The 16,394-nt window shown below is 39.6% G+C and overlaps 1 pseudogene; it reads left to right on the top strand.

Moving 5' to 3' along the window:
* Positions 1 to 4,627: 4,627 nt before the first annotated feature.
* Positions 4,628 to 14,242, top strand: LOC108250314 (annotated as a pseudogene).
* The last annotated feature ends 2,152 nt before the right edge of the window (positions 14,243 to 16,394 follow it).

The following is a 16,394-nucleotide window of genomic DNA, read 5'->3' on the forward strand; positions in this document are numbered from 1 at the left end:
TAAAAAATAAAAACATCACAAGTTGTCAGGTAATATTTTATGGTAGTTTAAAAAGAAGACATTTTGGATTATCAGTTAGTTAATTCAGTGAAAAACTAAAATAACCGACATTGTCTTAAGACTTTTTATGCAAAACGTAGAGGAAAAAAATGCAGCACTGAGCATTGACAGACTCAGTCCTTCTCTCTGAGTGTTTCCGTCACTTTAAATGTTCATTTTTCTATAAACCATGACATAATTTTGAATTACTTCTTTCAGAAAAACTGCAGGTCAGGTATCAACAGTGGTGATAAACTTGCAGCCTAATAAGGATATCAGATATCTGACTTGAGTTAATGTGCATCAGATTACCAGCGAGTCTGCTTTAATGTTTGTCGTCTTTTTCTGTATTTTCTTCTTGTTTTAAAGTTAAATGTTAGCAGCTGTTTGATCAGGTTTTTTCTTTTATTGGAGAAAATTGATAAGGCATAAGAAATAAATGCTAATGATGTCTCTTTTTAAGTTTGATCTACTCTTCTTTGTTCATTAAAGGATGTTTGTTGTAAATTCTATGTAATTGGGAAAATGGCATTTGATGTCTTTATATGAATGATTTGAGATATTACATTTAAAACTGAGGTTAATGAATGTATTTTTTCAATAAATCTTGATCTAGATTGGCCCTTGGCTTGGACCAAGTTTTTAATTTTGGCCCCCTTGTGTTACTGAGTTTGACACCCCTGTTCTAGAGTAAAATGTCACGTTTTAAGACTGTCCAGCCATGTAAAACAGTTAAATGTTTTGTAATTGCTCTAATGTACAATAAATCTACAAATAAAGTTTCAGTCTTTGAGTCTTTTCTGTAATTAAAAAGTAAAAAAACACATTGAAATTGCTGAGCGCCCAATGAAAGGCACCTTTAGGTCCCAACGTGGGAAGTTAGTGTTTATATTCACCAAAATCTCAGTATAGCATAAAATTAAACTAAAATTTTGACAAGGCGGGACTTGGCAGGACTCAGAACAAGCACAAACTGACAAAGTTTTAAGATGTTTATTGTCAACGGACCAAGAGCAGGATCAAAGTCTCTGAGCTGGACACTCACGTGACCGCTAGGAAGCGGGACCGGAACAGGTAAGTCCTCCGTGAACCGATGTTCAGATCCAGACAGGGAAGTCAGTAAGGGGCTAAGGCAAGAGGGAGAGTCCAAGTCCAGGCCAGGGGTCAGTACCAGTAAATCCAAGAGTGAAAACCAAATCCAAAAGGCGAAGTCCAGAGGTGCGTGGCGAGGTCGGGTACCGGGAAGCAGAGTCCAATAAGGTGTCCAGAAAGGGGCAGGCAAGGCTCGTAGGTCGTTGGTCAGGCAAGGGTCGTGAAACAAGGAATCAGGCATGAGCTGTGAGAGTACGCTGGACATCTACTGGGTAAAACCGTTCAATAATCTGGCACTGGGTGACTGTGAGCTGTGAGTATATATGCAGAGTAAAACAGGTGAAGCAGATGACTGTGATTGCATGGGCATGACAACATGGGCGTGGCTAGGAACTGGGAGACTGTGGAAAATTACTTGGCTGTGGCATGACTAGAAGCAGGAGGCGTGGCAGGAACAGATGAAGCTGTGACAAATTTATAATTATTTAAAGTCAAATTTGGCAACAAAGTGATGGAAAATATATAGTACTTAGCTAATTACTCAACAACAAACTATTTGAAGTCTTAAATTAATAAATGACTTTTTGTACAGATTAAAATGGGAATGTCCTTTAAGGGTTTAGAAGTTTGTTTTGAATCCATGTGAATTCCCCTCCCAGAATATTTCTCTGATAAACTGAATAAACTTTAATGTAATTAAGGGATTAATCAACAGAGGATCAGATGAAATTACAAAAATATCATAAAGAAGCAGAATTGGCATAAACTTAGTCATATAGTCAGTTGATAATAGCCCAGGTTGTATTAAATGCATCTTTCTCAACTGAGTTGAGATTTAAAACAGAACTTTGTTTTTGTTCTGCAGTTGCTGAACTATTTTCATGCCTAAGTCTCTCTACATATTCAGTGACATCATGTTATATTTAAAGTGTATTTACAGTCATATTCAATCCATAAGTGCCATGTTTGATTTGAGAGAAACAGGCTATAAGCAGGTTTTTCACCTCCATATAAAACGGCCATCTGTACTACAGAACTACTACATATTATTAAAATGTGTAAAAAGCCTTTGTGCCCATATAAGAATGTGACATTTATACTTTTTCTTATGATTTAATGATAATAGGGAGGAAATGCAGGGGTCTGAAAAAACACAAACAAACCTGTTGTGTGATTAGGTTTGACAGATAAACATGGTTTTGTCTGTTTTTCTGTTGTTATTAATGTGAGCTATACTGGAGTATCTGTGATCTGTGAAGACTAGGGATGGTAAGATTAATCGGTTTGCATCAATTCACAGACATGCACATGTGCAACACGAATGCATCGGTAAGGCTGCTTGAAATTTCTGCGATTTAGAAGGAAAATTCTACTTGCACCAGATTTTACCTCATTGTATTGATTGAATTCAACATTAATTTATTAATGCAATAATAAACAAATTATTGACTAAACAGTGTTTCCTGTAGACAGCAAAGCAGTGTGGGTTTTACTTGGTCCACTAAGTACAGACATAAATACATAGATGCCTCATTAAATGCTAGTGCGCGTCCTGCGTCGCCACCATATTGGACAGATCTCTCTAAGAGCCAACAGGAGTAAACACAGAGCGAGCAGCTATAACCGGATTTTGTTCAGCCTACGGCCGCAATAACCAGCACAGTACTGAAAATTAATTACATGGGATTATCATTCACAAATAAGACTGAACAATGATTTTGGTTAATTGACCATTTATTGTATTATGTCATTGTAGTTAATGTTATTTGGCAAACAAGGAAATGCTAACCGGAGGAACTGATGCTCTCTCTCAATCACGGGTTAATGAGGAAGTATCTTAAATGTATCGGATCATAGCTTGTGAATCCAGATGTGTTTCGTATCGGGTAGAGATCAGAGATTCCCATCACTAGTGAAGACAGAGTCTGTGTTTGAACAACGTTGTGTTAATGACATCAGACTGACAACAGAGGAAAGGATGTTTCAGTTCTACTCATGAAACAGGAGAGCCTTAATTTGAGACTGCCAATTATATTAAACAGGTAAGTATTAACTGCTTCAGTGTTCTATAAATGTGTTAAAAAAGATTTAATCTTAAAGTTAATAAAACATTTCATTAAACTGTTGGACTGACTGGACCCGTGAAGACAGGTTGGACACAGTGATCAACCTGCAGAGCTACTCTGAGGCCACAAGATGGGACTCTTACAGATTTCAGGTGTGATATGACCACAGTTGTATCAGAGAGATGTTCACTGAGCTCCATCATGCAATAAAGCTGTCAGAGAGAAGCTCTTCTGTCAGCTCAGCATCATCACAAGTAGATGAATGTACCGATGTGGATAAACCTGCTAAAAGAAAAGACTGTGCAGCTACAACAGGGTTCATCCTGTCAGCAGTGACTAAAGTCTTTTGCAGGTGAGAATAATTTACCTGAGCATGCTTCCAGTGAAACACACCAGAGAGCCAGAGGCTAAAGGTGTTTGTGCAGCAGCATCAGTACATTCATCTGCAGCTAACGGTGACAAAATGGCAGCAAGCGAAGCCTCGTATGGGTACCACGCTGTCAAACATGGAACCAGCTACAACAGCACAGACTGTCTGCTCAAACTAAACTGAGTTGTTTCATGGCTCCAGTACTGTAAAGGAAATGCACCTGAGATGATAACAGTGAATGTTTTAGGACCAAAGACTGTTACAGATTTGTTTTAAATCATCTGTTCCCACCTGAAGAAGAGCAGCAAGATTTCTTAGCTGCCACTGAGAGAAAACAACAACCAGGTTAAAGGTTAAAGAGGTGAGGCTGAGATGGTTTGGACATGTCCAGAGGAGGGACAGTGGACATTTGAGACAAAGGATGCTGAATATGGAGCAGCCAGTGAGGAGGACGAGGAAAGGAAGAGGAAGAGCACAGAGAGGTTGATGGATGCAGTGAAGGAGGATCTGCAGAGGGTTGGTGAGACAGAGGAGGATGCTGGGAGATGGAGGCAGAAGGTCCACTGTGGAGACCCCTGAAGGAAACAGAAGCAGGAAGAAAACCAAACAGCTTCAGAAAACTGTGGAAGTTCTTGTAAATCTGATTGTGTCCTGATCTGTCCTCTGCTGTTTCTGTTGATGCTCAGCTGATCTTTGTTCTTTGACATTCAAACACAGTTTACTGTTAAATAAACTCTACACATCTTTGCACAATCATGCTTCACTGACTGGAGAGGTCGGACATCTTAGATTATTTTATTTCATTCTGAGTCCATCAACTTTACACAAGTTCTTCCATTTAATACAAACACTTACTTCTGTGTGAAAATGTTTAAATAATTCTAAAAAATCAGATCGTGTAAAGACCAACTAAAACCAGTCTAACCTGCTGCTTCCTTGTTCACTCCAAAGAGAGAACTCAGTTTGTCTTTGTGGTTTTATGTCTCACCAACTGTAAAATAAAGTGCCACACATCCCTGCAACACACTTTGTCTTGACTTGTACCAACATGTCTGAAGGCTCTCTGGAGGAAAAAGAGTCAAGACAAAGCTGAAATCTTCTCCCATCAGCTCACTGACAGATCCAAATCTGAGGGATGTTTAGTTAGATTTTATGACCACTGTCTTTTTGCATCATGACCAAGTTTCATCCAAGCTTCAGCTGTTGGACAGATGGCCTCACATCTGACTCCAGAATCCTTTGGTCTACAGAGGGTTTGTTTTTCGGGTACTTCTGTTTTAAAATGTTTCAATAATATAAAAAAAACCAAAGAGACATCCTGTAGTGTAAAGACCAACTAAAACCAGTCTAACCTGCTCCTTCCTTGTTTACTTTATTATTTCCATCACAGTCAGAGGAGCAGAACAGTTCACGTTCTTTAAATATTTTCATTTTCGTATTCAATCATAAAAAGCTCTGGGAGTGTCTTCTCTGCTCCGGATCAGTGAACAAAGTCCACAGTGAGATTTATTTGTTCAAATTATTCAGTAACTTCATAAAAACATTTCTCTGACAGGTGCAGCAAAGTTTCTGCTTCATTTTCTAACATCTTGTTCATATTTCTGTGGATCTTTTCTGTAACAGGATAAAATAAGAACAGTTTCTCAGGTGAGCACCATTCTCAGAGAAAAAGCACAAAGTTCTTCACAATCAAATACTTTGAAAGGAATTAGAGATTTTTACAACTTCTGCTCTACTTCTAAATCTACACCAACAGGAAGACAGGAGGGAGGAGGCTTCTGGAGAGAGCTTCTGTGAAATCATGTGACCACAGAGTTCCTCCCATCAGCTGATAAAGTATAAAACCTCTAAACCTCTAAAGTCTGCCTTCATTCGACTCTCTGCCTCCTCAGCTCCACAAAGCTTCCTGACACCAACATCAGAAGGTAAGATCACTTCAAATGTCTGCAGCAGGAGAGGATTTAAAACAGAAGAAATATCTTTACTGATGATTGAGGAATGATTAAAAGAACACAGATCTCCAGGAAAAGCCTCCAGATGATCACTTCTCATAACTTGATCTGGTTTTAGGTTTGTGAAATTTAACTTTCATTTAGGAACTTTTCTTATTAATTAATTTGATTCATTTAGGATTAATTTGTATAAATTTACAAATCATAAATCTGGTATTTTAAACCCTGTTAAACATGTTCATTATAGTTTTATTAGTTTAGATCTAATAAAACTATAATGAACAGATCTAGGAAACACTAAAACTGCGTAAATTTGAAGGTAAAATCTTTTATAGATTGAATACTTATATGCAGAGATTATCATTAATCTTTACATATTTAACAGGCAGCTCAATACTAACTTCAGTAAAATATTTAGAATAACTATTTACTTTTTAGTTTCCGAAAAGCCTATATAAAGCAAAATAAATCTTTTTAGCAGATAATTTCAGTTTCCAGCAGCAGCTCCTGAGCATAAAGTTTAGTTTAGTTTTGTGGGGCGGATGTTCATGTCCTGAGTCAATAACCGCACGAATGTTACAATTTGAGTTACATTTTCTGTGAAAACAAGGCTATATGTTGTATTTTTATATATTTTATATCTCTTCTGGGGAGTCGAGGTTGATAATCAGAGAAACAGACTCCTCCACCTGAAACTGGAGGATTTTTAATTTTAACCGGGTCAAGTTAAATAGACAGAAAGGAACACGGCTTTCTAGACTGGATTTTTCTTTTTATTTCAAGAAATATTTCTACAGTAATACTTGCAAAAATAGATTATCAAAGGTAAATGGTGGAAAAACGTATGTGAAGCAATTCAAAAATATATAAAACTAAAAAAGTGAAGCTGACTTATATATATATATATATATATATATATATATGTGTGTGTGTGTGTCAGAAGGCATGGAGGCGGAGGCGAACCCAGAATGCAGACTCATCTTAAGAAAATAAACTAATTTATTAACTTAAATGAAGAACTGAAAACAAAAAGGCTGGCGTGGCAGCAAGGAAGAACAAATGCAAAATCCAAAAAGGCAAAGCAAGGCATGGCACAACAAACTTGGCGAAAGGAACAGAGTGGAATGACCCAGTGGAGTATGGAGAGACAGAGATCGGTTTTAAACACTGAGGGAAAGATGATAATAGGGTGCAGCTGTGGACTAGACGATGAGCAGGTGAGGTGAACGTGGCAGGCATGAATGGAAAACTACTGGGGAGGTGAATGGTGATAAGACATAAACACAGAAACCCAAAGGACAACCAAACCAAAACAAGACCAACAAGAAACCCCAAGCAAAGAACAAAAACACCTACATTCATGACAATATATATATATATATATAAACCCATTGATTAAAGCTCCTTCCTGGGCTTGAACCGGCAGCCTGGACACTACTAAGTTATTGACAATCTTCTTCTGATCAGATTTGATCCCCTGACCCTGATATGCTTATGAATGAGTGAGATTTATAGTGTGTAAAATATATAATAAAAACCACTGAATGTGTGTGAATAAAACTGTTTGTAGAAGCTGGAGAGGTTAAAAGGCACCATATGTATGAATCATTATAATAACTGTTTGTTTCAGTGGTAACATCATTCTGTAGAATCATTATTTGTGAAAGTCTCTTGTTATTAACAGTTGTTTTCTGCTGTGTGTCATGCAGAAACCATCTCATCTGTTTAATCATCTCAGATTTCTGCTTCAGCCTCCATCATGGCAGCACAGTGAGTATGACTGAGACAGATCCCAAATAAATCCAAGTTGTTCCAGGCCACTGAAACTTTATGAGGTAATTTCTCCAGAACCCAGTCCTTTAAATGTTGATGGATTTACTGAAGCCATGAGTCCATGTCATACATAAATAATCTTATAATTTAAACTATGTTGATTATTTTATTGGTTTTACAGGAATAAAACCACATCAGATTTTGAAGGGATCATCTCCAAAGGTTCTCAGATCAGTTCAGGACCTCCTGCTGTCTATAAGCTGAGAACAGAGAAAGAAAAGTTTGGATCTCTGGGCAGAGTGACTGTTGGAGAGAAAGATGAGACCAAAGGAAATAAAACCATCGTACTTGTTGGTGAAACAGGAGCAGGAAAATCTACTCTGATCAACGCTCTGTTCAACTACACCGTGGGAGTGGAGTTTGAGGATGAAGTCTGGTTTCAGATCAGAGGAGGAAGGTCAGACCTCAGATGTGATCGTGTACCAGATCATTGGTTCTGAAGATCAAACTCTGCCCTACTCTCTGACCATCATTGACACTCCTGGACTTGGAGGCACCAGCGGGGTGGAGCATGATGTCAAGACCAACCAACAATTATTAGAGTTGTTTCAATCAAGGGAAGGAGTTCATGAGCTCCATGCAGTGGGTCTGGTGATGAAGGAGAGTGAGAATCAACCGAGTGACCGTCTGAAGTATATCTTTGACTCACTGATGTCTCTGTTTGGTAAAAATCTGGAGAAAAGCATCATTGCTCTCATCACACACTCCAATGGAAGATCACCTAAAAATGTTCTTCAACTTCTTGAATCTGCAAACATTAAATGTGCCGAAAATGAGATGAACCAACCAGTTCACTTCCTGTTTAATAACTGTCAGGATGAAGACCGAACAGAAGATACTGAATTATCTATTGAACATGCCTGGAGAGTAACACAAAGAGGAATGACACAGTTCACAGCTTTTCTAGATAAATCTTCTCCTCTGCAGCTGGAGGCCATGTTGGAAGAACAGAGAGAACAAATCAGACTGACGGCCTGCATCCAAAACCTGAAGGACAGAATCAGGTTCACTGAATTAAAACAGAGAGATATAAACGAGGCTAAAGAAGCTCTGTGTAAATATGAATCGCAGATAAAAAAAGATCAGAAGTTCATTATAGATATTCTTGAGGTCTACAAAGAAGTAGAGGGTATAACAAATCCGATGTGTAAACTGGGTTTTGAAGCAGCTATCTGCTGTTTGGTTTGTCAGGAGAACTGTCACTATCCTGGATGCACAAAGGTCTTAACACCACAACAGTGTGAGGTCATGAGGGAAGGAAAGTGTACTTCATGTACCAGGAAGTGTCCTGCAGCTGCTCATGTGAAACAAAACTGGAAATATGTGATCAGAACAAAAAAAGATCAAAAAACTAAAAAAGCAATACAACAGAAATATGACCAGAATCAGACAATGAGTCTGAACAAGTTGAGTCTTTCACAAAGTCTCGAAAATGAAATGAAACATCTGACAGCAGAGAAGTCCCAGTTGGTGGATGAGGCTTATCGACATTTTATCAAACTGGAACAGATCACTCAGAATGAAGATTCAGTGTCTGCTTATGTCCACTTGGACTTCCTGATGAAGAAGATGAAGGATAAAGGACACCAGGGAAAGCTGAGAGAACTACAGGAGATAGACAGCCGAATGGATGAGAGAACCAGAGCAGAACTACAGCACAGGTATGTTAATGCAGATGTTTACTCTAATTTATTTTCTATCTTCATTTAATCCTGTTTAGAGTCTCAGAGAGACGAGAGGGAGAAAACACCAGTCCATCACAGAGTGGTTCACATCACTATGGTTCCTGTCACTCAGGGTTTTAAAAGCAGCCTTTGCTTTATAATAAATGATAGTGTTTATTCATTTAATTTTAATACACAACACAATACAGATCAGTGTCTCTGGTGAATTAATAGGACTTAGTTTAACTTACTTCTAATTTACAAACTTTGAAACTGATTCTTTTAAACTAGACACATGTAATGATCGTGCGAGGCAAACCCAGAATACAAACTCATCTCGGAATGAACAAAACTGATTTATTTACAAAGAAAAAGAAAAAGCTGACACAGCAACTAACAGAACAAAAAAAAAAATACATAGGAACATGAGGAGCAGGACCAGAGTGTGACATTAACAAGATAACTGAGATACACACCATAAGCAGAAATAACTAAATACAACTAAAAGCAGAGAGAACCAAATGCAATGAAAGCAAAAGAACAGATTTTATAGGCAGAGGCTATTGAGAAAGTGGACACAGGTGACTGATTAGTAACTAGGGACAGGTGTACGTGGGCATGGCAGGCTGACTGGAAAAATACTGAGCTGACGTCAGGTGAATAGTGGCACAGGAAAATGAGAAAAACTGATCACACATTACCACAAGACAGAAACAGAAAGGCGATAAGAACCCACAGAACACAAGAGTAACAACATAAAATCAAGTACAGAAAAATAAATCAAAAACTCAAATCATGACAGCACATACATTTTCCATCCATCCATCTTCTACTGCTTATCTGGGGTTGGGTCATGGAGGCAACAGGTCCACGAGAGAAACCCAGACCTCCCTCTCTCCAGCAACACTCTCCAGCTGCAGAGACCAGTCTTAAGTCTTAAGTCAGTGTTACCTGCTCTGGAGCGTCAACTTACCAGGGTCTGTTTCTCAGCGAGTGTGTTGCTATGTGAGGAAAATGAGTTTGAAATGTGATTGGGTCAGTGGTGAGCTGGGGCTTAGCCTTAGCACTATGCTTACTCCAAACCATCACCCAGCCGGTCTGGGGTTCTGGCTGCGCGGGGTCTGCCAGAGGACCTCTAACAGGAGCTAATCTCAGTAGCTCAGCACTGCCTAAGGAGACCTGGGTAGGTAATGACTTTTCAACATTGCTGAGCCTAGTTTCCAATTCAGACAGCCTCTCCTCCAAAGCTATCATAAGACTACATTTATTACACAGGAGGATGGAAATGGCTATAGTCAACACCTATTTCCAAAAGAGGGAGGAAAACAGGGTGACGCAGGTAGACTACATCCTGTGTAGAAGAGGTAACCTGAGGGAGATGGTGGACTGTAAGGTTGTGGCAGGGAGAGCCTGGCCAGACAGCATCAAATGGTGGTGTGTAGGATGAGGGTTGTGGTGATGAAGAGGAAAAGAGTAAAGGCAGAGAAGAGAACCAAAGGGTGGAAGTTGAGGAAGGAAGAATGTTGTGAGGAGTTCAGAAAGGAGCTGTTAAAGGCTCTGGGTGGTAAGAAAGAGCTTCCAGATGACTTGGCTGCTACAGCCACAGTGATTATAGAGACAGGTAGGAAGGTACTTGGTCTGTCATCTGGACAGAGAAAAGATGACAAGGACACCTGGTGGTGGAATAGAGAAGTGCAGGAAGTTATTTAGAGGAAGAGGTTTGCCAGGAAGAAATGGAACAGTGAGAGGACTGAAGAGAGGAGACAGGAATATGAGGAGATGCAACATAGGACAAAGAGGGAGGTAGCAAAGGCAACATAAGAGGCATATGATGAGTTGTACAAGAAGCTGGACACTAAGGAAGGAGAGAAGGACTTGTATCGACTGGCAGGACAGAGGGACCAGACTGGAAAGGATGTGCAGCAGGTTAGGCTTGTTAAAGATAAAAATGATAATGTTCAAACAAGAGAGAAGAGACTGATGAGAAGATGGAAGGAGAACTTTGAGGAGCTGATGAATGAAGAGAATGAAAGGGAAAGAAGAGTAGAGGTCATAGAAACTGTGAACCAGGAAGTGGAAAAGGCTGAAAGACAAAAGGTGCCTCATGCACAATGTAATAGTAGAAAACAACTGTATAAACAGTATTTGTGTACTAGAACATAAAAATGTGTGAAAGTCAGGTAAATCCAATACTTAAAAAGGTTTCTTAAGAAAACATACCTCCAGCTACCAGCAGAGAAAAGGGGATATGAAACAATACGCCTTATTGTGAACATCATCAAATCAGCAAGTTAATCTCTTGATCACTCTGTGATGTTGGGGGTGGAGGGGTGTTGTTCTATATTTGTAGGAAACTAGTTTTTCACACATAGCTGCAAACACACAAAACGAAACTTCTGCCTTGTAGTTTAAACAGAGCCCTAAAGCCAGCAATGAAATGTCTGGGCTGCATATACACATGCATTCATTAATCAGAATATAACCGGGCTGACACCAGTAATCACTGACAGAAACACTGAGCCTCCCCCCATGCTTCTCAATATCAGCCTGTTGTGTCTGCATGAACGCACTGAAAGGTCAGGAATGAGTCCATGTAGCCACGTCTTAGGAAAACACATCAGACTGCACTCATAAAACTTCATACTAGCAGTGAAAGTTAATTCATCTTCTTGTCCAGCGCTCTTACACTAACCATATTGACAGAGAGGATACATGGCTTTTACCTCCTCCTCTTCCTCTTCTTCTCTCTCTCACATGTTTGTTGCTCATTCCCTCTTGTTCTTCTTTGGCATTTTGCTTCTCTATGAAACCTCCTCGTCTTTCTCCTCAGCTCCAGAGGAATATCCAAATAGATCTCTCTATGTATGTTAGTATACATCCTCTGCGTGAACAGTTGTTCACAAGAGTATACATTATAATGATCTAAATTACTTAACTTTGGCAGGGTTCGGATTCAGATTAAGAGTTAAAACGGATTTGATTTGGAATAACCCCACATTTGTTTAATTATATTAGTGTGAAAATATAAAAATAAAAATAAACTTTTTTTAATGTTAAATTATAAGTAAAAATTTGTGATTTATCTGCAGGAGGGAAAGTGTCTCAACAAAACATGAAGATTTGATCTCAGCAAGTGTTCTGATCCAGCCAGGACCTCCTGCTGTCTACCAGCTGAGAACAAAGAAAAAGATGTTTGGATCTCTGAGCAGAAGGACTGTTGGAGAGAAAGACAAGACCAAAACAAATAAAACCATCTTACTTGTTGGTGAAACAGGAACAGGAAAATCTACTCTGATCAATGCTCTGTTCAACCACACCATGGGGGTGAAGTTTGAGGATGAAGTCTGGTTTCAGGTTGTGGAGGAAGAGGAGAAAAACAGCCAGACAGAAAGTCGGACCTCAGATGTGATCGTGTACCAGATCTTTGGGTTTGAAGGTCAAACTCTGCCCTACTCTCTGACCATCATCGACACTCCTGGATTTGGAAGCACCAGAGGCTCTCAGGAAGATGTTCTCGTCAGTCAAAGATTGTTTGACTTGTTCCGATCAGAGGAAGGAGTTCATGAGATCCATGCAGTGGGTCTGGTGATGAAGGCCAGTATGAATCGAGTGAATGAACGACTGAAGTACATCTTTGATTCAGTGATGTCTCTGTTTGGAAAAGACCTGGAGAAGAACATTGTAGCTCTGATCACACATTCAAATGGAAATCCACCAATAAATGTTCTTCAGGCTCTTGAAGCTGCAGGAATTCAATGTGCCAAAGATGAGAAGAATCAGCCAGTTTACTTCTTGTTTGATAACCAACAGAAGACACAGAGAGGCTCAACAGAAATAAATAAGATTGGTTCAAAATATTCCTGGGACTTTTCAAATGAACACATGGGTTGTTTGACAGATTTCTTGGAAAACTCCAACTCTCAGCCACTGATAACAACTGTGGAAGTTCTGAAGAAACGCATCAGACTGAAAGCTTGCACCCAAAACCTGCAGGAGAGAATCAAACTGATCGAACTGAAACAGACAGAAATCAAACAGATTCAAGAAGCTCTGAGTAAACATGAGGAAGAGATGAAGAAGAGCGAGAAGCTCACTGTAGAAGTTGATGAGGTTTACAAAGACACAGAGGATATTAAAGGTGGGATGTGGGGGCTGGTGTTCTTTGAAGCAGCTGTCACCTGTCCTATCTGTGAGGAGAACTGTCACTATCCTGGATGTACGATGGCCTGGAAACCTTCACACTGTGAGGTTATGAAGCGAGGTCGCTGCACTGTTTGTACCAAGAAGTGTCCTGCATCAGATCACGTGAAAGAAAACTGGAAATATGTGACAAAGACAAGAAAAGTTCAGAAGACCATGGAAGATGTGAAGCAGAAATATGAAAAGAGTAGAGCAGAACATGAGAACAAGTCGAGTCTTCTGGAAAACCTTGAATTGGAAGCCAAACAGCTGACAACAGAGAAGTCCCAGCTGCTGGATGAGGCCTACCAACATGTGATCAGACTGGAGCAGATCGCCCTGAAGGTGAATTCACTTTCTACTTCTGCCCATTTGAACTTCCTGATTGAGAAGATGAAGGAGAACGGGGACACAGAGAAGGTCCAAATACTGGAGGCATTGAAGAGCAGAATGAGTTAAGAAATCAAAATGAAAAGCAGCTATGAAAAAACTATCAAGTATGTAATGAAGTGATTGTTTTTCGACTTATTCATCTGTGCTTAAAATGTTGTAACATAAACAAACTAACAAACTAATTAAATTACCTCTTGGTACGGGTACCTTTTACCCATACCAACCCTAGCATCAGCTGTCAGATAATGTTTCTGGCAAGAGAAAAAAAAAAAACTGATTTTTGATTATCAGTTCAGTGAAAATCTGAAACTCTGCACCTCCTCATGGTACCACGGTTCTCGTTTAAAGTTAGTTTTTGAATACTGTTCATTTTTATATTTAATGCAAAACTTAGTAAGAAAGAAACTGTTTTTCAGCACTTATAACATTTTTATGTACTTGGTAAAGGGTTGTCATTTTTAAGGTTTGAATAATTATGGTAATGTTGTTTTTTTTGTTGTTTTTTAGATTTTGTATTTAGGGTGACTTGTAACACCTGTCAAAGGTCAAGAAACAACAAATAGCCTTTTGGCTGACTAGTACATTTATATGTATTTAACATCCATTATGTACACTGTCCTTGTCAAATAAACTAATAAACTAAACGAATGCAAACAGAACTGTCATTAGTTTTATATGATAAACATGGTTTTGTCAGTTTCCCTGGAGAGAAAGTGCCCTCTGATTATGTTGAATACACTAAAGTAAAAGTCAGTGTCATAAGCTGGTTTTCCAGCCTCAATAAGACTTGCTTAGTCCTGAATCTGTTTTTCTATCTACCTTGATATCCGCCTTGATGTGGGCGGGTCATCAGTCACAGTCCGAAGCTTACTACCAACAGGTAAATAAATGAAATAAAGTTACAAACACTCACCATTCTCTGCCACGGTTTCCAAAAAGGCCGTGGTCGAGTCAAGGCCACCTTACCTTCGCTGGTCAGAGCCGGTAAATCGAGTCCATTTGGTTGAGCTTCGACTGAATTCTGACGTCAGCCGACAAGCATGAAAATCTGCACCTCCTCACGGTACCACGGTGCTCGTTAGGTGTTGCCATTTTAATGGACATATACACACACACACACACATATATACATATATATATGTATGTGTGTGTGTCTTAGTGAGTAAATAAAAACGAATGCTGCGGTTGCGAGGTTTTATAAATGGTTGGTTTCTTGTGACGAAGACGCTCTCGTGATTGACTTTGCTCTCTGGCCAATCGATGGCCTGCAGTCTGCTGATGTCATATCTTCAGCTCGGCTCATTTTGAACCTCAGCTGAGGAGGTTCCAGGAAGCGAGCTGAAAGTGGGCGGGACCAGCCAATGGAAGGACTCTGAACCTGTGCCGAGTGTGAATTAGTGTAGATCTGATGGATATCAGAAAGACTTCTGAAGAAAGCTTCAGTGTTTTTGCTGTTTAAGAGGAGAAACCGTCCAACCATGGAAAACCGTAAAGTCACAGTTTTGAAGATACATGTCCATCACAACTGGGCCTACCTCTCTTGGTATAAGATGTATTTTATTATTTTACTTACCTGAATCTGACTGCGGCGAGGTGCTCGGCTGAGGCCATCATCTCTGGGTCTGAACCTCAAACAGAAGCTGGAGCTCCACGTTCAAAAATCACCTCATTGTTTTAACTCAAACACACTAAAACTGGCTAAACTTAACACTAAACACACAAAACTACACCCTAACTATGAAATCCAAACAGGAGAAATATAAAGCTCGTTACTCACTCCTGATGTTGGGTTTTTTTGGTCGCTGCTGAACTTCCTTTAACTTTTGCATCTCTTTCTTCTTCTTCCTGTAGATTTTTTGGCGCTTGTATAATAACGTTGGTCTCCTTCAGATTGGGGGGGTTGGGTTATCGTTCGGCGGGGATGGGGGTGAGATCTGATGGAGGATGGGGAAGACTCTCCTTCTTCGCTGCTGCCTCTCCTCTTCCTCTCCTCTAACTCTTCAAATATGACGCTGATTTTCAGAAAAAGATGTGTCGTGAATTATTTATCATAACTCTGGATTTCCTTGGCCGGTCAACATAATTTAAAAACTTTAGTAAAGTTTGAAGTCTGGACATTTGACACAAATTGAAACAAATTTTTCCTGCTAGAGAGATTTAAATCGGTCATGTGACCAGGACGCGCCACACACTGTCCATGGCTGTGCAAACACTTCCTGCAGACTCTTCTTCCGGGTATCAAGACTAGGAATCAAAATTTAAAAGTTAGAACGATTCAGGGAGAATCAGAATAATAATCAGAATAATCAATTTAATAGTCAATCAATTTAATAGTCTTATTAAATCTGAAGTTTTTGCACAAAAAAATTTGACCTTTCCTGTTTCTTATGTTATTAACAACATTGCTGTTTTATTATTATTATTATCCTACAGTAGTATCAGTAGTTGCAACAGCAGAATAATTCCCTCTCCTTTCTATCTATCTATCTATCAATCAAATTAAATAATACCTAACTTACCGAGGTCAGTCTTGTCCAGGGGGAGTCTCTCCTCTGACCTGATGTTCTTCATCTGGACCAGGACCAGGACAGCTAATCTGGCTGCTAGATCCAAACGTCCCCGGGAAGATATGGACGTGGCACGGGGGGGTCGGGGGGTGATGAAGGACTGACTCTGGTGTCATCCCCGGCCACAGTGACTAACGTACAAACATGTACAGACGTTTATGAATTTATTACAGGGCAGAGCCTTTATTGGGGGGCGAGGGGGGCGAGGGGTGCCGTTGGGGAATAGCGGTGATGTTGGG

The sequence above is a fragment of the Kryptolebias marmoratus genome, linkage group LG14 (genome assembly GCF_001649575.2).
Source record: "Kryptolebias marmoratus isolate JLee-2015 linkage group LG14, ASM164957v2, whole genome shotgun sequence".
NCBI classification, from domain to species: Eukaryota; Metazoa; Chordata; class Actinopteri; order Cyprinodontiformes; family Rivulidae; genus Kryptolebias; species Kryptolebias marmoratus.